Source organism: Hippopotamus amphibius, chromosome 11 (genome assembly GCF_030028045.1).
Source record: "Hippopotamus amphibius kiboko isolate mHipAmp2 chromosome 11, mHipAmp2.hap2, whole genome shotgun sequence".
In the NCBI taxonomy this organism is placed as follows: domain Eukaryota; kingdom Metazoa; phylum Chordata; class Mammalia; order Artiodactyla; family Hippopotamidae; genus Hippopotamus; species Hippopotamus amphibius.
The window spans coordinates 77543572-77566146 of record NC_080196.1 but is presented as its reverse complement, the minus strand read 5'-3'; positions in this window follow the sequence as shown (position 1 = coordinate 77566146).

The following is a 22575-nucleotide window of genomic DNA, read 5'->3' as shown; positions in this document are numbered from 1 at the left end:
AGATTTTCTAATTCAAATAACTTTGACTTCAGTCTTTGCTTTTAACCTCTGTACCACATAGGCACATGCTGCATTGAGCTTTAAAAAGAAGGTGTGAAACTTTCTCTGTGAGAAAGATGCCAAAGAGCGTTTAGAAACAAGACTAACTGCTCAACTAAAAGTATTTTATGTTCAGGAATCAATCTTTTTTGAGAATAATCTTCTAGTACTCACTTATATCTAGACGGTCTGAAAATGTTCTTGTTTTACTAACATGGTTTAACTATCCTTAGCTTCCTAATAAAAAACAGTACACACAGAGACACATACACACACACTAACACACACTTCCTTGTAAAGAAAAATGAGCAATCAAAAAAGAAATACACATTCCTACCTCTACATTTGTATCTATATCCCCTTTCCCTCACTTTAGTAGGGACATCTATCCAAAGCCAAGTCTTCCACTTGTCCATTGGTTCTCATCCTATCTCACCAACTTAAGATAATTTGCAAGTACTTTTTCCCATTCTGTGGGTTGTCATTTTACTTTCTTGACAAAATCCTTTGAAGCATAAAAATTTTAAATTTTGATCAAATCCAATTTGTTTTTTCTTCTGTTACTCATGCTTTTGGTATAACATCTATGAATCTTTTGCCAAATTCAAGATCATGAATATTTACTCCTATGCTTTCTTGCAAGAGGTTTATAATTTTTGCTCTTACATTTAGGTCTTTGATCCCTTCTTATTTAATTTTTGCTTGTAGTCTTAGATAAGGGTCCAACTTCATTCTTTTGCCTGTGGCTATTCAATTGTCCTAACACAAATTGAGATTTTGCTATATGTGTACTAATTTAAAATTTTTATATCTTCCTATTGAACTAAAGTATAATTTGTATACAGTTTCCCTCTTTATTCTTAATGATGCTTTTTGTTATTACAGACTGTATGGTTTGATGCAAATGGTGACTCACTCTTTCTTAAAGATTTTATATTTATCTGACAAATGTTTTTCATCCTTTTAATTTCAGCCTTTCTGTATCCTTATATTTTAGTCATATCCTTTTTAAATGTCATGTTGCTGGATTTCCTTTTTACCCAACCTGAAAATCTCTGTCTTTCACTTGTCAATTTAGTCCATTTACACTTATTGTGATTATTAGTATACTTGGACTTGATTATATAGCTGTCCTTACTATTTTCCATATGTCTATTTTTCTATTATTCTTATTTCTCTTTTCCTTCCCTTTTTAAGAGTCAATTCATGTTTTTATTCATTTTGTTTCATTTTCTCATTGGTTTTCTTACACAACAAAGTTAGAATCAATTTGTCTCAATTATGAAAATATCTGCAGAGCCTGTAACAGTGCCTGCCACTTGTTAGTTTCAAATACATAGTTATTGACAGTTTGATGCCTAGAAAGCACTTTGGTTCCATTTCTATATAATGAGCAAAGAGGTTGATGCTCTGTTCAGTGGAAGTTTTCAAGGATTGATGTGCAAGACCTCACACTAAAAAAAGGAAAGAAAGAATACTAAACATGCATTCCCTTAAGTTTTATGAATCAGTTTATCTGTATTTTATAGCAGCTTTTTAAAATACAGCATAATAAAAGAATCATACATTTTAATCATTCATCCAGCCCTTTTTACAAGTGAGGAAACTGAAACAAAGCAAGGTTATAAATGCCCCTTAAAACCATCTAGCAATGGGACTTCTCTGGTGGTGCAGTGGTTGGGAATCCACTTGCCAATGCAGGGGACATGGGTTCAATCCCTGGGCCAAGAGGATCCCATATGCTGCGGAGCAGCTGAGCCCATGTGCCACAACTACTGAAACCTGCACACCTAGGGCCTGTGCACCACAACAAAAGAATCTACTGCAATAAGAAGCCCGTGCACCACAACAAAGAGTAACTCCTGCTCACCACAACTAGAGAAAGCCCATGTGCAGTAACAAAGACCCAATGCAGCCAAAAAAATAAATAAATAATAAAATAAATTTTTAAAACAAACAAACAAACAAACAAACAAACAAAAACATCTAGCAAATCCTGGGATTGTTCCTAATTCATGCCTGGGAAATTAAGTATTACCTTTTTGCTTGGTTAAATAAGTTGTTTCTTTTTTTATTTAAAACTAAAATTAAAATAAAATAAGCTGACCCACCATCAGTTCCTCCCATCAGGAAGCATGCATGAGAGTCCTAGATAGCTTCCTCCCCAAGAGAGCAGACAGCAGTATCAAGCAGTATCAGCAATATTTCATCTTGTGGAACTGAAAACCACAGCCACAGAAAGACAGAGAAAATAAAAAAGCAGAGGACTTTGTACCAGATGAAGGGACAGGATAAAAACTCAGAAAAACAACTAAATGAAGAGGAGATAGGCACCCTTCCAGAAAAAGAATTCAGAATAATGATGGTGAAGGTGATCCAGGACTTTGAAAAAAGACTGGATGCAAACATTGAAGAGTTTACCAAAGACCTAGAAGAATTAAAGAGCAAACAAACAGAGATATGCAACACAATAACTGAAGTGAAAACTACACTAGAAGGAACCAATAGCAGATTAACTGAGGCAGAAAGGCGAATAAGTGATCTGGAAGACAGAATGGTGATAATCACTGATGTGGAAAAGAAAAAAGAATGAAAAGAACTGAAGACAGCCTAAGAGGCCCCTGGGACAATGTTAAATGCACCAACATTCGCATTATAGGGGTCCCAGAAGGAGAAGAGAGAGAGAAAGGACCTGAGAAAATACCGGAAGAGATTATAGTTGAAAACTTCCCTAACATGGGAAAGGCAACAGCTACCCAAGTCCAGGAAGTGCAGAGAGTCCCAGGCAAGATAAACCCAAAGAGAAACATGCCAAGACATATAGTAGTCAAATTGACAAAAATGAAAGACAGAGAAAAGTTATTCAAAGCAACAAGGGAAAAACGACAAATAACATACAAGGGAACTCCCATCAGGTTAACAGCTGATTTCTCAGTAGAAACTCTGGAAGCCAGAAGGGAGTGGCATGATATATTTCAAGTGATGAAAGGGAAGAACCTACAACCAAGAATACTCTACCCAGCAAGGATCTCATTCAGATTTGACGGAGAAATCAAAAGCTTTACAGACAAGCAACAGCTAAGAGAATATAGCACCACCAAACCAGCCCTACAACAGATGCTAAAGGAACATCTCTAAGTGGGAAATATAAGAGAAGAAAAGGACCTACAGAAACAAAAACAAAACAATTAAGAAAATGGTAATAGGAACATACATATCGATAATTACCTTGAATGTAAATGGACTAAATGCACCAACCAAAAGACACAGACTGGCTGAATGGATACAAAAACAAGACCCATATATATGCTGTCTACAAGAGACCCACTTCAGACCTAGGGACATATACAGACTGAAAGTGAGGGGATGGAAAAAGATATTCCATGCAAATGGAAATCAAAAGAAATCTGGAGTAGCGATACTCATATCAGATAAAATAGACTTTAAAATAACAAATGTTACAAGAGACAAGAAAGGACACTACGTAAAGATCAAGGGATCAATCCAAGAAGAGGAGATAACAATTATAAATATATATGCACCCAATATAGGAGCACCTCAATACATAAGGCAAATGCTAACAACTATGAAAGAGGAAATGCAAGGCAGAAATAGAGACACAGGTGTAGAGAACAAACACATGGACACCAAGTGGGGAAAGCAGGGAGGGTTGGGGGGGAATAAATTGGGAGATTGGGATACCAAATTGTACACTGTATATATATGCTGTTTATTGTCTGTTAACTGTATCTCAATAAAAGTTCTTGAAAAAAAAAAAAGAATCCGCCTGCCAATGCAGGGCACACGGGTTTGATCCCTGCTCCAGGAAGATCCCACATGCCGCAGAGCAACTAAGCCCGTGCACCACAACTGTTGAGCCTGCTCTTTAGAGCCCATGAGCTACAACTATTGAGCCCATGTGCTGCAATTACTGAAGCCCACATGAAAAAAAAAAAAAAAGCCAAGAGTGCTGATCTGTGACAACTGTAGGTGATCTGTCCTGTGGGATCACTGGCGAATATCACCTTCTGAAAATTCTAGCACTAATGATTTCTGTGACTTGACTCCAAACACTCACTGTGGTAAAGGGTTTAGTGTTTGTAAAATAGAAGGGCAAAAAGGAAATAAGATACCTTCCATGTAATTTTCCATTTGTGTACTCTTGACTTCATTAAAATTGCATACTGATCCAATCCCTTGGTTTTGCTAATAGCTCCACAGAGGAACAGTCATTACTAGAGCATGAACACCACAATCCATTTTCTCTGATTATTGTTTTGTGATATTGCTAATTTGACAGCTCCTGCTGAACATGGGCTCATTATTTTGTGTCATTGTTTTGGGAAAAGGAATATCAAATGAGCAGCAAAGTGACTTACAAAGAAGCATGCCGCTGATGATAGGTTAGCAGGAGTAGTTTTTTTCCAAGCATGGGAGAGAATAGCCAAATTGAAATGGTAAGAAGTGCACTGCTTGACCCCTATAAGATACCTTCTCTTTCAAGACTCAAATCCTCTGCAACTTTTTATGTGAATCCATAATGACCCCATTCCAAACAAAGTGGACATGCCTGCTTTCTTTTCTGTGCTCTAGGATCTGTCTATATCTATCTATCTATTTATCTGTCTCTCTATCTCTATCTATCTATCATCTATCACCTATCTACCACCTATCTATCTATTATCTATCACCTATCTATTTTTATCTCTCTACCTAGATATATTTCTAGAATTTCACATATATAACACTTATTTTATATACATGTACCTCTATTCTACACTCTGTTTTTGTCATCTAATTGTTTTTAGGGAAAAACAAACATACAAAAAAGCTTTGCAAAATCAGGCCCCTGTCTGCCTCTTTAACCTCAATTTGCTGCTTTACCTTTTACACTCTACCCTGAAGCCATACTTTACTTATTTAGCTTCTCAAATGTGCCACATTCTGTCCTCATCAGAGTCCTACAGTTGTCCCCACTCTTCATGACCAAACAGCTATTTTGACTTCCCTCCACTTCTTTCTCCTTCCTCCCATCTCACCCCTCATTAATTCCTATTTACCATCAATATCTGCTTAAAATAATTTATCAAAAAAGCTTTTGTCATATCTCACCCCATTTACGCAAGATTAAGTCTCCTACAGTATTCTCCTTTATATCATTTATCGCACTGTAACTCTGTGCTCAATGTCTGGTACCCAAGGATTTGGATTTTAGGAGGATATGCTTGTTTCCTTCTCCCCTGTCTCCCCAGTAACTCTTAGTACTTGACACATCGTGGTTCTCATTTAATATTTGTTAAATCAGTGAATAACTATGGCATGTTTTTTCTCAACTGTGTGCCTCTATTTTCTTTGGTTCCTCTGCTTTGAATGACCTTCTCCTGCATTTTGTTTACTTGTTCTTTATGATCCAGCTCTTGCTTCTTTTCTCCCAGAGGTCTTCCATAATCTCCTTGGTCTTTCATCCTCTCTCCTGCCTTGGTTTATTCCTCTTTACTGTGTTCCCAGAGGACCCATGCTACACATGAATGCAGCCCTAAGTCATGTGTACCACTGCAGAACTCTGGCTTTTGCTCCATTATTTGGCCAGAAAAAAATGCATCATAACGGAACATAACATAGATGCCCCAAAATATTGTAGAAAGTTTAAAAAAGAGATTTGGATTATAATAGAGGTTCTTCCAGTCAATAGTAAAGCTTGCCATAATCATCCACAGAATAAAACTAAGGGGAAAAAAGAGATGTGGTGAATAATGTACATTTACAGAGAGGCTGTTATGATCTTTCTTATAAACACTGTGTGGAAATAGTTGACCTTTTCTTCTTTCCCAATATTATTTGCCCATTTGAGCCATTTTGGGATATTTATCACTATAGGTTTTTTTTTATATATAAAGCATAACTAAAGTATCCCTGAAGAGCTATACATGTGAAATTAATTTTTGAGAATAAGTAGTTGCCAGTCTTGGTCACCTTGTAAATGGTCTACTGAATGTAAATATGTCACCCTGTGCTTGACACTTTTCCATCTGCTTTGAAGATGCTAGTTCATGCCAAGTTCATTACCCAGGACAGGAGGCCATTTTCTGAGTGACTAAGCTTCTCCTATGAACAGTCAATTTTGTATATTTTATGTTATGAGAAGAACTCCAAGGCACAATTTAGTGGTAGCCACTTTAAAAAAGAGGGAAAATGAGGTGAAGACAGTAGCGCTCAGTAGTAAACCAACTGCTGACAACTTTTTTTTTGACAACTTTTGATTAAAGTATGATCACTATAAAAGATTTATTTTTTGCTGCCACTGGGAATCTATACTTCTAAGGTGATTTATGCCAAATGGAATACTATGATGAGAGGGTCAGGGAAAGATCTCAGAAAGAATGTGTGACTAATTTTTCTTCTAAGTTTATGAGACAGTGCAGTCAAGGCAGTTCTAAAATAGCAACAGGGTGATTACAAATGACTGAGTAAACAATATAATAACCGTGGGTGGAATTCAATCTCTTCATATGTTCTTCTAAAAATTCCAGTTTTTGAAAGAAGTCTATGGACATGAAAAGGGTGAATACTATTGTCATAATGGCTCCTGCAAGGAAGGAAGGGAACAGTGGGATGATCTGGTCCTGAAACACTGATGTTTCCATCCTTAAATTTCTAATACTGTATGTAGGCAGTCTTTCAAGTACTGTGGGATATGAAGTCAGAAATTTTATTTCCTTATTTATGGAATTATAAAATATTTAATGAGATAAAAATGTCTGAGATGAATTTTTCTGAAGACTTTAAAATAACAATAGCTACTGTGTATTGAACTCATACTGTATGTCTAGGACTTTACATAGATAATTTTATTTACATAAATATATCTATAATGGTATTAAGATATGATAATTGACTCTATTTTAAAAAGTCAGAACAATAAGGCTCAGAAAGGCCAAATAACTTGTTCAAAGTCATATATAGTCAGTTCTAGAGTTGGAATTTGAATGTGAGTGAACTGCCAAGTTTGTCTTTCTAAGCAAAGTCCAGAGTTTGTGCTATAAATAGGGGTCTAGGAGCCTATACTAAGTACACACTGGAGTTATACTGGCTCAACTTGTGATGAAGCATGCCATCCAATGTGATAGAAACAGGTATACCAGAAGGCTGATTCTGGTATTCTAAGTTTTATGGCCTAGACTTAGTAGATTTGATTTAGAAGGGATTGAAGCAATGCAGTATATTGATCAAAACAGTATCCTTCAATGTAGTAATGAATAAATGTTCTTTATGGTCTTGCACTATACTATGAGGTAGTTCTTCCTGGCGGACCTAGGTATGTGGACTGAATGGGATTCACGAGCAGCGCTATTTTACTTGCGATTAACCACTAGGTGGCACTGAGTCTACAGAGCTAGGATAAGCCTGAGTGAAGCTCCAGTGGATAGTTAGACATCTTTTCTGGGTATGAGTGAGCACCACTTTTCTTGTACATGCCCCCTAAAACAAAATTATCTCAAACATTCCATTCTGAATCATACTTAATATCAGCTACTATTTATATTCTGCTCCAAGGCTTCATCATCCCTTCCCCCTGTTGGTTGCTTGAGTTACATTTTGAATTAGATATGCCAGAGCTTGGGTAGATTGTATGAAGGAAAATGTAAGCATAGTGATGTGGCCCATGTGTACTCTTCTGATAATGTGACATCCCTAGATATAGTCATTGACTCTCCTTCAGGAAGAAAGTACATCTGCAGTAAATAACTCCTTGATTGGGCCTTATGAATAAGAGAATTGGCTCTCCTACTGAATATGACTGAATCTCAAAATAAAACTTTGGTTTTTTTTAATTGCTCACACAAATTCATTTATTAATAGTGCATCCTGGATGAAACAATGTTTCTAAGCCAATTCAGTTTCAGTGAAACAGAGGGAGCAGGTCTACAAAAAAAACTCTCTCTTTTCCTTGCCAAATATATTACATAAAAGGAGCTTGAAAACAAAGGGAATGTTTATCAACATAGAAACATAAAATCTAGAAGTCAGAGAAAAGTTTTACTTGTTCATGGCAAGCTATGTGTGTGTTAAAACTTAAAACTCTCCAAATATAAATCAAATTGATGGAAATTAAATTTACAAGGCAGAAATTAAAGACCAATTATGAACAGAATATAACACTTGCTATTATAAAAATCAGATTATATTCTCATTACTCTTTCAGAGTAAAATAGGAATATAATTGGAAGTATATTTAAATAATGAAACATTTAATAAAACTACTCTTTTTCCTAATAAACATTGTAGTCCTGTATGAGGTAAGACTGGTGAATTCATTGCCTCATTATAAAGATTAGATACTATAGAAAACAAAAGTTGATCCTGAATCTAAATCTTTCAAGACCTTGTTCATGGCAACTCCATAGAATTCTTGAGTTAGCAATTCCCTTCATGCCAGCCTTACTACTTCTGAATTTCTCCTCCTTGTCTTCCTTGCTGTAGTCTAGAGACTACTTGAGAGCTGGCCACTGCTACATTTTGATTGGTGCAATTAGAACATTGACATTAAAGGTGATTATGGATACAGTTGGATTAGTATCTACCATATTAATACTTTCTATTTGTGACCCTTGTCCTTTATTCCTATTTTTGTCTTTCATTCTTTTTCTGCCTTTTATGGTGTTAACTTAGCATTTTATATGATTCCATTTTCTCTCCTTTCTTAGCACATCAGTTATACTTTTTTTTTTTTTTACTGTTTTTAGCAATTGCCACAGAGTTTGTAATATACATTTACAAGTAACTCAAATCCACTTTCCAACAACACTGCTACCTTTTCTAATCTGAGCCTACCTATCTCAACCTTCCCCCTCTTTCCAAGTTTTACCTTGGACAACCCTGATATTCCTACTGCTACTCTAATGCAAGCCTGTCTTCAAGAAGCCCTGATAGAGAAATTCTAAGATAAACTCTTTTCTCTTCCTGATAAATTCTTTTCTCTAAACTCTAGGTTTAGAGTTTTATAGAGAATACTAACGCCATCATTTCCTAAATATCTCAAGTGCAATAAAAATGCATTGCAAAAAAAATGGGCCAAGGAATCAATTAAGTTTTGGAAAATCTGCAAGTCATGTTTCCAACTCAGAGATCTATAAGGCCCTTTAAGCATATGAAGGGCTCCTAGAAGTGTTGTGGTGTTGTAGCCCAGGGTTTACCAAACTTATTTGAAACTACATTTTTGGTAACTACTTAGTGACATTTGAGGACTCAAGAGCCTAGAAAATGAATTAACAAGACAATGCCTAACCTAGTGTTTCCAGGGATTTTAAATGGTTGGAATAGAAAGTTTTGTCCTTCAGTTACCTTCTACTAACTCATCTGTGCTGTGTATGATCCTGTATTACTTGTTCATGGCAACTCTGTTGAATTCTATAGTTAGCAATTCACTTCATGCTAGCTTTGCTTCTCCTGAATTTCTCTTTCTTTGCTTCCTTGCTAGAGTCTGGTGACTACTTGAGAGCTGGCCACTGCTACATTTTGATTGAAGGAGAATGGTGGGCAGACCCCCCTCTCTGCTCCAGAGGTTACCCCTGTGCCCCTAAAGAGGAGGGCCTTGCTCTGTCTGCAAGCAGTCCCAGGAGCTGGCTTAGCTGGGCAGGAACCAGCCAGTCTTCCTTCTCTCATCTAGGAGAACTGCTGGAGGTGCCCAAGCACTCGACTGTTGACAAGCACCTTACTGTTTCTTCTAGGAAAACTTTGGTCTCTTGTTAGTTACACAAACATATTAAAACCTAAAGGTCCCCATAGGGATAACCATACATGGTGAGAAACATATTTATAACATTGTCTCTCTCTCCTAATGAGTTAATAATGTATGGCTCTAATTTTTTTTAAAATTGTTTACAGTGTTTATAAAATACAGAAATTAAATCAACCATCACTCCAACACCTAGTGACAATTACTACTAACAAATTTAGTGCCTTTCCTTGCCAAAATGTTTGTGGTTTTTAAACATTTGCTTCACTATATAATTTCACATTTTGTAAATTTTATTTAATCTCATTAGCACATTCCCAGATCATTCAGTAGTTTTTGCAATTGTTGTTTTTAACGGCTACATAATATTCCACCCTGGCATGATTTCTTTAACCTTTCCCCTGCTGTTAGTTATTTAAGTGATTTTTATGTTTTGATTATAATTAAAAACCTGAAGTGAACACACTTATAGATAAATGCATGATGATTTTCTTAGGATAGATTCCAACAAAGAAAAAATTATTGTGTCAGAGGTTATGAATGGTTCTTGATATATAGATTTACAGATTTCCAAAATGTTTTAAGAGCCAAACACAAACAATACCTCTATGACTGCTCTGTGCCTTACAATAGCATTTCCTCACCAAATACTTACTAAGCACCTAATGTACCTCTATGTGCTGCGCCCTGTTCACCACCTGGGGTGGCCTGGGTTCCCCAAATAGCCTGCTACCTGCTGAAAAGCATCTGAGTGGTAGCCACGCCTCCCCACTCCCTGGTACTAAGGGGTTAATTCACTGCAGCTTCTGACTCAACCACCATCACTCTTGCTGCCTGGAACTTCTGCCCTGCACTGGACACCCACTACCCTGTCTGCTCCTCAGGCTTTCTTGGGCAAGGTTGCAGATCAGCCCTGAGAATGGACCTTCCAGGCATGTCACAGCACTGAGGGAGCTGAGGGTGGGGCAGGCAGTTTGACTCCTGATTCCACTACACTGAGAAAGCTGCATTGAGCAAAACAATCAAGGCCTCTGTTCTAACAGTGCCTAGAGCCCACTTGGGAAGTTATGTATAAAACAAAGGTACATATGAAGCAAATAATAACAAAGTATAATGAAGATGTAATTAAGAAGTTAATGAGTTATTGATGTTGTTCATTGCCAAATTCCTAGACCAAAAATATCAGCCCATTATTTTTTAAATTGGATTATTTTTATAGCTAATAATTAGTTTCACATATTTATTTTTTAAAATTACCGCTGTAATTGGTCTGTTCAGATCCTTTGACCATTTTATATTAATAAATAGATTTTTAATTGACTAAAATTGTTCCTTATAAATTAACGACATTGCCCTTTGCCACATGATTGCAGCAATTATATTTTAATTTGCCAATTTATCTTTTGATGATCACATTTGCAATTATTATGAGTGGTTTTGATTTTTTATACATTCAAATATCTAAATTAAATATTTCAATCTTTCCTCCATCATTATCCCATGCTTAGTAAGTCTTTATTCATTTATTCTGCACCTATGCTTTCCCAGACAATTCTTCCTAGTCAGAAGAGTTTGTTGAAAAGTAGAGCAGCCATATTATCAATGTAAAAATAGCTAGGATTGAGAACACACTCTGTGCTTTATCTCCGTTAATTCTCTCAACAACCCCATGAAGTAGGGGGTATCATTATCTTCAGGTTATAGGTAATAAAGATGAGCAAAGAGGGATTAAGAATTTGGCTCAGGACCAGATACTGAGGTTGGTTTGAAAGCTTGATTTTTTTTTTTTTTTTTCAGATTTACCTATAGTTTGTTGCTATTGGCCATTCGTATTCCCATTTGTTTAACTGTGTGCCATCTTTATTTTCCAGGAGATTTTTTAATCTACTCTTTTTTTCCCTTTATTCTAAGATCTCAGGATGATGTGGTTTGGTGGGTGTCTTTCATTCACTGATCTGAGCAAACAATGCTTTACGTTTGAAAACTTCCCTCCTTCAATTAGGGAACCACTTATTTGATTACTTCATTTAAAACAGCATTATCTCCATTTCATCCTATTTTCTCTTTATGGAACTCCTACTATAAGGCTGCTGGACCTTCTGGATAAATATTTAATTTTAAAAATCTTTCCCTTGCTATCATCCTTCTCTTTGTGTTTTTGTTCTAGTTACAGGAGAATTATTTTGAAAATTTTCTAATACCTTCTTCTATTGATTTTTTAAAACTTTGGCAGTCATAATTTAAATTTCCATGAGTGCTTTATTTATCACATCCTATTTTCATTTCACAGATGTGCTATTCATTCTTATTAAAGGAATCATATTAATAATGGTTTTTATAAAGTTTGCTTTTGGCTACCTAGTTGTGTTCTTGCTCCAAGTCAGTTTTTCCCTGGTAATTTAGGGTTTGGCCTTGATTTTAGAGGTTTTTGGAAATATCCTGGGACCCTGGCCTTAAATCCCCATTTGAGTGAGGCACTAACAGTCACGCAGGAGATCCAGGTGCATGACATGACTTTTTAGCAAGTGGACAGACAGCATTATAAAGTGATCCAGTAGAGTGACTTCTTTCTGGAGGGACCCCAAATGTCAGAGATCTCAAAAGTAAGAAATGTCTTTTTCTAGAGCAGTCACTCCAGAAAATAATATATCATTTTCCTGCTTTGGTGATGGGAAGGACATATGTTTGATGGCCTCTGTCTTGGAGCAGGAATGAGGAGTGAGCCTGACAGTCTCATGATTCCTGTGCACATTTTCGCTTAATCCCTACGTCTTCAATAAGCCTCACCACCACATTCCAAGCCTTGAGTTTAATTTCTTCAGAGAACACACATTGTCCACCTGCTGGGGTTGGGGCAAGGAGAGTCACCTGGTGGCTTGCTTGATGAGGAGGAGATCCAAGGTTTCACCTTCACTGTAGACAATCAACCCCCACTTGGGTCTTAGATTCAAGACTTCAGCCTACCTCACATGCCTCTAATGCATCCAAATTTCAAGCTGTTCTGGGACACTCTGGAGTAAATTGTGGCTTTATTTTTATACCTCTCTGCAGGCAGTTAGGTTTTAGCTTTTTCTGTTGGGGAGTAAAAAGTTATTAAAATAGTAACTACTATAACTACTATATAAATTATTTCTTTTTCCAAATAGTTGCAGAAAGATGTCAAAGCTGTGTTTTTAAAAATAATTTATATTCTGAACCATAAAAAAACCTTTGCCCCTAAAGTGCACAGAGATTTCTACTTATTGTTGTAAGTGGTAGTTGCTAAGGCAACCCTACCTACTCTATCAACCATCTTTTGATCAGATAAACTTTTTTTTAAAAGGAAAATTTTAATTTTATATTCTGGTAATAATTAACATTTAAATATTTGTATGGTTGAATAAGAAGAGCAAAATTGAAAATTGAAAGTTGATATAGAAAAGACGTCAATGATATGAAGCTCTATTTTTCACGGGTCTGCAAAACATCTTTTCATAGCTGGCTGCATAGTTGGCCCTTAATCACATTGTGAATTGGCCAAACATTATTCCGTAACCAAATTCATTTTTTCTTGCTTTTTTCCCAGACCTGTTCTAAAACAGGCTCTAGAGGCTATCAAGTCCAGAGTTTGCCCTGAACGGCACTTGAACAAATTTCTTGAGGTGGTCAACATACCTATCAGCACACTGAGACCTCTAATAACTGGAATAGAGAATTCATCTCTCTACTCTCATCAAAAGCACTGTTATGTGTCTATATTGTAATGCTTTGCTGGCTAAAGCATGGTAAATAATAACATTTCTCTGACATTATATTGAATTAGCTTCATATCCCCTATAACATACACAGGTTTTGGAGTCATAAAATTGTACTAGAAGCCAAATTCCACTGCTACGTAGAAGCCCTGTGACTGGATAAATGAGCCTTTCCAAGTTTCAGTTTACCTGCACATGGTAGAGAAGGGTAATAACAATTTGCACTGTGTCCTCTGAATTTCTTACTCCATGACCAGCACACTTCCCTATATTCTCAGTATTTTCTCTGAAAGTTCCCTCCACCTCCTTGCCCTAACTGAATGCTGGCCATCTCATGAGCACACTTGCTATCAGGTAGAGGTATCTATTTTCACATATTCTTTAAGCGCACACCTGAATAGTGGGTGAGCAGCTTCCTCCCGTCCAGACACACCACCGTACGGTTGCCTCCTCCCCTTGCTCTTCTAGAAGCCCCTTCTACTCTGAGATCTATCCCTGCCATTAGCATTTAGCACTTTGCTCTCATCATCACTGGCCTCTACTGACCCCCTTGTCAATTCCCTTCGTTTATTGATTCTTCAGGACCTGGGTCACAATCTCCTCACACTTTCCTGACAGTATTTTAAGTAATTTTAATATTTATAAGATCAGCTCTCTAATACCCTGACTTCTCAGCTCCTTGAGCCCTTGATCTTCCTCCAACACCATTTTGATTAATCTCTCGGGATGCTTTTCGTTGCTCTTGTGGCTCAGCCAGAAGAGATGCTAGTGCTTGGGGAAATGGAGATGAGAGCCAATGACAGTCAGTGCTTTGTGCCAAAATTGCATGTGTTAAATGCAGAAGAATGTTCCAAAAGTAAAAGTAATTTGAAATCAAGACTACTTGGCTCAGCTACAGCTATTCTATTTTTGAAAGGTCTTATAATCTGGGAGCAAGATCAATAACTGGGGACACAGGAAGACACTGACCTGTGAAACAAAAGCAGTGTCCTTCCGTGGGTAGAAAACATTTTGTGAGGTTTTAAATAGAGTCGTATTTATCTCCCGAATTTCTCATGGAATAAAACTAAAGACTGTTCTGACTTTTAACCAAAAATGTTATACTCTCTTGTGAATTTCTCAAAACAGACAGAATTCAACTCCAGGCTGCTATTAAATCAAACAAAGATAAGTAATAGAAAATAAATATGATATTCTCTTGGTATCTGTAAATTTAATACCTCAAATAGAATCTACAAGGTCCATAATGTATAGTAATTTGCAAGGTGGTTAATGAAGCCCACCTCATAAAGCTCTTGCAATGATTAAGTGCAATCGTAAGTGTGAAGAGAATTGCCAAATTTGAATTTTGACCATGTCAGGCTTTTGTGCAAATGTGGCCTCTTGAAGTTGAATGAGCTGAGCAAATCACAAAGGGCCACCTCTCAAAGACTGCTCCTCTAGAACCTGAGAATTTGACATTCCACCTTCAAAATATATCCTGAATTCAACCCCTTTTGCTCACCTCCAACACAGCTGCCCTCTTATAGGAAGAACACTTTTCTCTTGCCTGGATCAAGGCAGAGCTTTTTAGCAGGTGTCTTCTCTTGCCCACAAAATATCTACTCCCAGATGGCAGCCCTAGTGATCCACTTATAAATGTAAATCTGATTATGTTCTCTCCACCATCACCCCCCCCAAACACCTCAGAACCCTCCAGTGTCATCCCACCACACTACTTTATCCAACTCTTCATCATGACTAGTGAGGACGTCTCCCTGACCACGCCTCTGGTGACCTCTTCTTTCTCCGTCCTCGCCATTCACCACACCTGACACTTTATGACATGTCTCAATTTGTCATCACTCTTACCCACTAGCTTGTAAAACATTTTGGCACAGGGAGTCTTTGTCTGTTTTGGTCACTGCTGTAAACCTGTGGCTTAAAAAAAATACAAGGCACATAGGAAGCACTGAAAACACATTTGTTCAGTGAATGAATGAGTTTCCTGAGTCCAGCTTGACTGCACATCAGCCACATTCTCTGGTGGTTACATCCTAGATCTAGCTCTCACCAGAAACCATCTTACCTCGAAACACAAAGTCCTATTGCTACTGCTGGTTTTGTCAAGTAGTCTCCTAGAAACAATACTTTCACCTCTTTTAGACCCTCAATCCATTGGCTCTACCACTTACTCTAGACTTTACATACTCTTGATCCAGCTTTAATTTAAATATTCATCAATATAATCACTCCTTTGCATCAACCAGCAAAACTTTTATGCTCTTATTACACTCACCCAGAAAATCCACAAGCCAAGATCCAAATGTTTATCTTTTTTTGTGTCTGCATTCATGCCATGAAGTTTTACAAGAAAAAAAACAAAACTTATAACTGGCCAGCTTGGTATCACTACAAATTCTTGATTCTCAAAGGGGTTCTCAGTACTTCCTAGAAACCCTATGCTGGTTTTTTTTTTTTTTTTTTTTTTTTTTTTTAAATAAGAGTACTTTGCTACTCTCAGTAGGAAACATTTCACACCTCCTCCTTCCTTTCTAATCTCCTGCCCTCCTTAATCCCCTTTCCACTTTTAGTTAATGACTTTGCATCATATTGCACTGAAATATTAAAGTCCTCACAAACTAATGTGTTACCTATTCTCTTTTTAATATACAATTTATTTATTAATTTAATGTTTTTATCCCTTGAGTAATATATAAGCTTTGTAAGAGCAGGGATTTTCTTTCATTTACTAATGTATCTAAAACAGCGCCTCATGCATCATAAATACTCAATAAATATTTGCTGAATGAATAAAAATGGGAGCTGGAGGCATTCCCCCATCTGTCATGTGTTACCTATTCTAATGACCAAATCTATAAACCTAACCTGAATCTGTTCCCATCTTCTCCTTCCTCCTTTTTCAGAGGAGAAATACCCTGCAAAGGGCAATGCCTTCATTTGTTCTCCTTATCATCCTCATCTCACCTTCCCAGGGCTTTACTTCCTTGGTTTTCTCTTCTCCTGCATTACTACTCTGTTTCTATTGGATCATTGTAATGAGAGTAGAAATCCACTGCATCATTTTTCACATTTAAATATAGCTTCCTTGCCTCCGTATCCTATTTTAGCTATTCCACCATTAATCTACTTCCCTCCCTGAAGTTTTGGAATTATCTTTTTCTCAACAAACACTTTTTTGACCGCCTCACCTCCCAATCACTCTTCTAAACCCTCTGATTGGAATTTAGTCCTCATCAATCAAAGATGTTCTGGTCAACATCACACCCACTACCATATTGTTAATTCAGATGGATACTCTCCTTTACTCACCTTGCTAAATACTCTCGTCTGCTCTCTCATACTTCCCTCTTATTTCTAGCATTCTGTGAAATTTTCTCATTTTTTACCTGGTCACTTTTCACTTTTTCAACCTGTTGTTTTACTTGTTCCACTCCTACTACCAGAACTCTAAGCACTGGAATCTCTCAGGAGTTATCCAGTGCCTCATTTCTTTTCAACGTCTCCTTCAACTTATCTTTTAAATTTTAATTTCACTTTTTACTATGGCTTTAAATGCTGTCTACATGCTGATAGTTAAAACTTTCTTAAGTCTAATGCAGACCTCTCCGTGAAGTGCTGGTCTTAATTGTGTACCTGATATCTGCAACTGATAGGCTTCTCAAAATTAATACGTTCAAAACAAGAGGTAAATCTGCCTCTTAGTTAATCCTCCCTATATCTGTAAATGGCCACACTGTCCACCCAGACAGTTGTTTAAGCCAAAACTCCTGGAGTCATCTTTCAAACTATTATTGTCCTTACTCATCACAACCAAGCACTGTCAATTTCACCTCTCATGTTTATCTAGACTCTCCCCATCTTTGCCCATATCCACTACTATCACTCTAGTCCAGCTGTCATCATTTTTTTCCTGCACAACTTCCCTTCTTGTATTCCTGCTTCTATTTCTCATCCTCATGGTCCATTCTTCATACAGTAACCAAAGTGATCCTTTTAAAACGCAGGTAGAATCATATCGTGCCTTCTCTAATAAAACCCTTTGTTGATTCCACTGTGCTTACAATCTTGTCCACCTAGTCTCATCATCTTCATCTTACATCACCCTCATCTGTGCTCACTAGGCTCTGGCCACACCTGAACTCCCTTCTGTTTCTTAAAAATATGTTCATTTTAGCTTTAGGATGTTTCCCTTGCTGTTCCTCTGCCAGGAATATTCTATCCCAAATTCTGACAGGGCTGCTTTATTCCTTGTTGTTCAGATCTTAACTGACATATCAACCCCCTGGAGAGTATTCCCTGACCACCTAAAGATCTTCAGTATGAAATCCTGAGCGTTTATGAGTCCAATATCAGGGTCATCATTTGCTTTTTCATACATAATTTGAAGTTCAATTACAGCTTATAGTATAAACTTTTATCCACGACAAAATAGGAACAGAAATTTGCTCAAGTGATTGAAAGCGCCAGCTCTAAAACAATTCAGGTTATAACTGTGATTTCTTGTTTTACCAGTGAAACATAATTGAATCTTGACAACATGATTGTAATCAAAGGAGACCCACAAGTGCACATAATCAATGCAGCCGAATTTCCAGATGACCACGTTCAAGACACTGATGGAAAAGGATCCACTGCATTCCTACCAATACTAAGCAAGTGCAAATTAAGTGTCTTCTGTGTCATTCTCTTGAGCAGCATGGTTCCAATTGTGTTAAAAGTGATCACTTATCACCTGAAGAACCATGGTAGAGAAATTAGTTTCAGCTTGATGTTATTTTGTATATAAACAGATTAATTTGCAAAAACTTAGGCATCATAGATTATGCATAATATAGTAGACTAGCTTAATTACTTTTAAATGATCAGTGAGAAACCCAAACCAATATGAAAATAATATGAAAATAAGAACCACAATGACAGCAACTATGAAGTAACAGTGAATTCAGTTATCCCAAGCCTGTTTAACAAATAAGACTGGTTTCAGAGAGGAAGGTATGTAAAGGAAGTGCTCAGACACAAAATTAATACTCAATAAATGCTTCACTGACCAAGAGGTTGACTGCAGAAGAGTCTTACATAAGCTAAATTATGTGGAGTCAGGCCAGACAAGAAAGATGTGAAATATACTCAGAGATTTGTCCTGTGGCTTACTATTTGTCCAGTTAGGGTAAGAAGGACTTCAGTGAATACATTGTACAGCCATATTTGAATCACCAGTCTAAAGAAGCATTCATTAATCAATGTCACTATTTTAGTAAGCACATATTAAAGCTATGATAAAGTATAATTTTCCTCCTATCAAATTGGGACAAACATTGAGAATATCAAGTATAACTGAAGACATGGTGTTATAAACACTCTTAAACGCCATTGCTCAGATTATAAATTGGTCAGATTTCCAAAACTTTAGGCTTTAGAATTAAAATACCCATGCCTGCATGCACACACACAAATGTTGCCGCTTCTAAAAATCTCCCATTATATACATTCACACGTGCACAAAGGTATCTATTCATCTCCATGTCTAGGTGAGAGCCAAAGCTAGAAAAGAAATGTCTATCTGAAAAATACATATACTCAGTGGAATCCTATGTTCCCTGTTAAAAAATGACGTTGGTAAGCGAGGGGAAGGGTAATACTTATGGGAAGAGCCTGTGTATATAAAAAATAAGAGACCAAGAAGGAACTGGACATATAAAATGTAAGAATTACGTAAATACATAGAAGGCCACCAGGAGGTTGGCCTTGAAACCATTAGGGTGGTTACATCTGGGGAAAGAATTGGAGAAAAGAAATTTCCACGTTTTTCTATAATAAAATTATACACGTTACTTGTGTTAATTAAAAAATAATAAGTAAGAGTCTATGAACTTGTTTTCAAAATAAAACAAGACTAGATCTGCAATGAGAGACAGAGGGCTAAATCAGAATAAACATTTAGCTGGGAGCCTTAAGACACAGGCCACATAACTAGTAGGTTGTGTGACTTTGTGCAAGTCTTCTAAACTCTCAGGTCTCAGTTATTGTGGTGAGCTGAGTAATGGTCACTGGAAGATGTCAAGGACCTTATCCTGGAAACCTATAAATGCAAAAGGAACTTCGCAGATCTAGAGATGAGGAGATTATTCTGTGGGTTTGATATAGTCACAAGGATCCTTACAAGAGGAAGGCAGGAAGGTCAAAGACAGAGATAGTGATGTGACAAGGAAAGGAAAAAAATGGAGAAAGAGAAAGAGACAGAGAGACTCAGATTGAAAGATGCTATAATTCTGCCTTTGAAGATGGAGAAAGAGACCACCAGCCAAGAAGCACAGTCTGCTTCTAGAAGCTGGAAAAGGCAAGGAGACAGTTGATCCCCTCCAGCCTCCAGAAGAAACCAGCCCTGAAGACACTTTAACTTTAACCCAACCAGATTGAATTTGGACTTCTGAGTCCCAGAATTGTAAGATAAATTTGCAATGTTTTAAGTCATTAAATTTGTGGTAATTTATTACTGCAGCATTAGAATAGCAACACAGTTATCTAGCCTATAAACTGAAACTGTAGAATTGGGTTATTGATAACAATAAATTTAGTAATAATTAAGAGTAAGCACTTATAAATACTTAATATGTTAGATACTATGCTAAGGGTTTCATATACATATTTCATGTAATCTCATAACAGTCTTATGTGTAGGCACTATTTATGTTCTCCACTTCTTACATGAGTAGCCAAAGCTTGGAGAGGTGTAGCAACTTCCCAGTGAGTTTCATTACACATTGGGAAGAAGAGATCCGCCTTCTTCTTACAGTAGTGATCACGTGAGCCTCTTTTGCTACCCTAAATGTGGGAAGGCTATGATGCTGACTACTCCATAAGGCTTCTGCTTTTAGAGTAATTCTCAATGTGTCAAGTTTGTTACAGATAATTAAACTCTATGTCTCCTGTGGACATATTTGATTGTACAGAAGTAGTGAGAGAAAAAATGCTAGGAAACCAACACCTGTCCTATAGTCTAACATACTGAAACAGGTTTTTATTTTCTGTGATTATTTATAACATATATGGATCTGAGGATGATAGGACACAGATTAACAAGGAATCAACCTCACAGATGGACATGAGGTGGAGGGAAATCAGGTGGCCTTCTTGCTTGAGACAAGGAACACGGATGATGTAGTTTGATGACATGCCTGGTGGTCTGGTTGGGAACTACCTACTTGGCTCTACACTGTGCATTATCATAGGGCATAGCTGAGATGTTTCTGAAGTAGCTTTGGTTCAGTGCTGGGACATTTGGGGCAACAGTACCCGATGTAATTAAGGAACTGCCACAAAGCTACATGGGGTATTGCTAAAGAGCTGAGATTCCAGACCCTGAGCTGCACTGCTTGGATCTGTTTTATATGTGGTTTTCCACAGGATTCCTTCCATTGGTGGAGGAGGATAAAGTTGCTGCACAAGTTTTGGGGTGACTCAGAGTTCCTCTGAGAGAACACTGAAAGCCTCCAATTCCATAGCCCATTCCAGGAGGGATGGCTCTCAGACTGACCTTGTTGTCAATCCTACAATTTAATTGAATTACGGTACTTCTGATAAAGACTTTATACCAAGGCTTAGGGATCCTAGGATTGGGGCTGCTGTGGACTGAAGGGTTCCTTTCAGCTGTACCCTATGCTGGGGTCACATTATGAACCCTAAGCTGGCTCTAGAGTCAAGCATATAAGACCAGTTAAGGTGCTGCCTCTTCATCTCTGCACTTTCACCACCAACACTGAAGAACCATAGTCAGGGCAGTTTGTTAATGAAATAGGGGAGGAAGAGGCCACTGAACAGTTCTCTTAAATCACACACACCCACACACCCCCCCCCCCCCCCACACACACACACACACGAGCTGTTCAACAGGGAGATGAAATTCTCAATAAACATGCCTTGCAGCAACTACCACCTCTCCTTGTAAAATAAGTAAATAGCCTCATGAGAAAGAGAAGTTGGTGGCATCTGGTTGCCGGGAATAAATAAAATCTCCCATCTGGTGAAAGGCTTTTGAAATCCCACTCCCTGTTCAGATTGTCACTGTAACTGCAGCTGGATGACAATACCCGGAGTATTACAAGCAAACTGCCCAGATCCGTTCAGTGAAGCAGTGTCATTCAGTTTTACTGATTAAAAATGGACATTTTCTTGCTATGCTGAGATCTTACAATCTTTACTTCACAAAGTTATGACCTACACAGACCAGATGGATAAATATAAATAGTCTATTTATGGAGAAGGTATAATCAACTGTCCTTTTCTAAAACGTAGTATATCTTATCTATTTATTATTTTTCCATGAAACATAGTAGGAATTTGAGTAGTAACAAAAATTCGTCCTAAATGTTGTATACAGTGTAAGAGCATTCTAAATACAATCAAGTGTTTAGGGGGAAAGTGACATTTTTTCAAGTGTAGGTAATTAATCCATTATCTACTTTTACTCTGATAAGCTGACTTCTCTCTGATATACCTTGTCTAAGCACCTGCTTAGAAGATTCTGACTCCTAACAGAGTTACTGGGAAATAGCAGCAACACCCCCCAAATAAATGGAAACTTGCCATTGTGTCCTTTGATTGAATCAAAGGTTAATTAACTGAGGAACAGTTGCACTAATTGGTGACACACTGTATTTTACTATTTTTCTAGAACTGACTATTTGAGAAGTAAACAGATTTAAATGACTGAGCAATAGCTAGATACACACAACTACAAAAAGATTTCCACATATATTTAATTAAATTGACCTTAAGCCATCCTGTAATGTTTATTTCAACAAATAGCTCACTGTGTGATCACTTCTGGAATATTTGTATGACTTGAAGCATCTTTTAGGTATAATCAGCATTCAAAACATCATTAAACTTTACTGTTTGTGTATCATTAGTGTCTATAAAATATATTATATTGGGCAAATGATAGCAAAGAGATATATTTCATTTATGTGGTTCCCATCTCACATCGCCTATTACCAATAGACTGCATGAATTATTTATCGTCTCAAGTTGGCTTTATATCAAATATTTTACCATTTATGTATA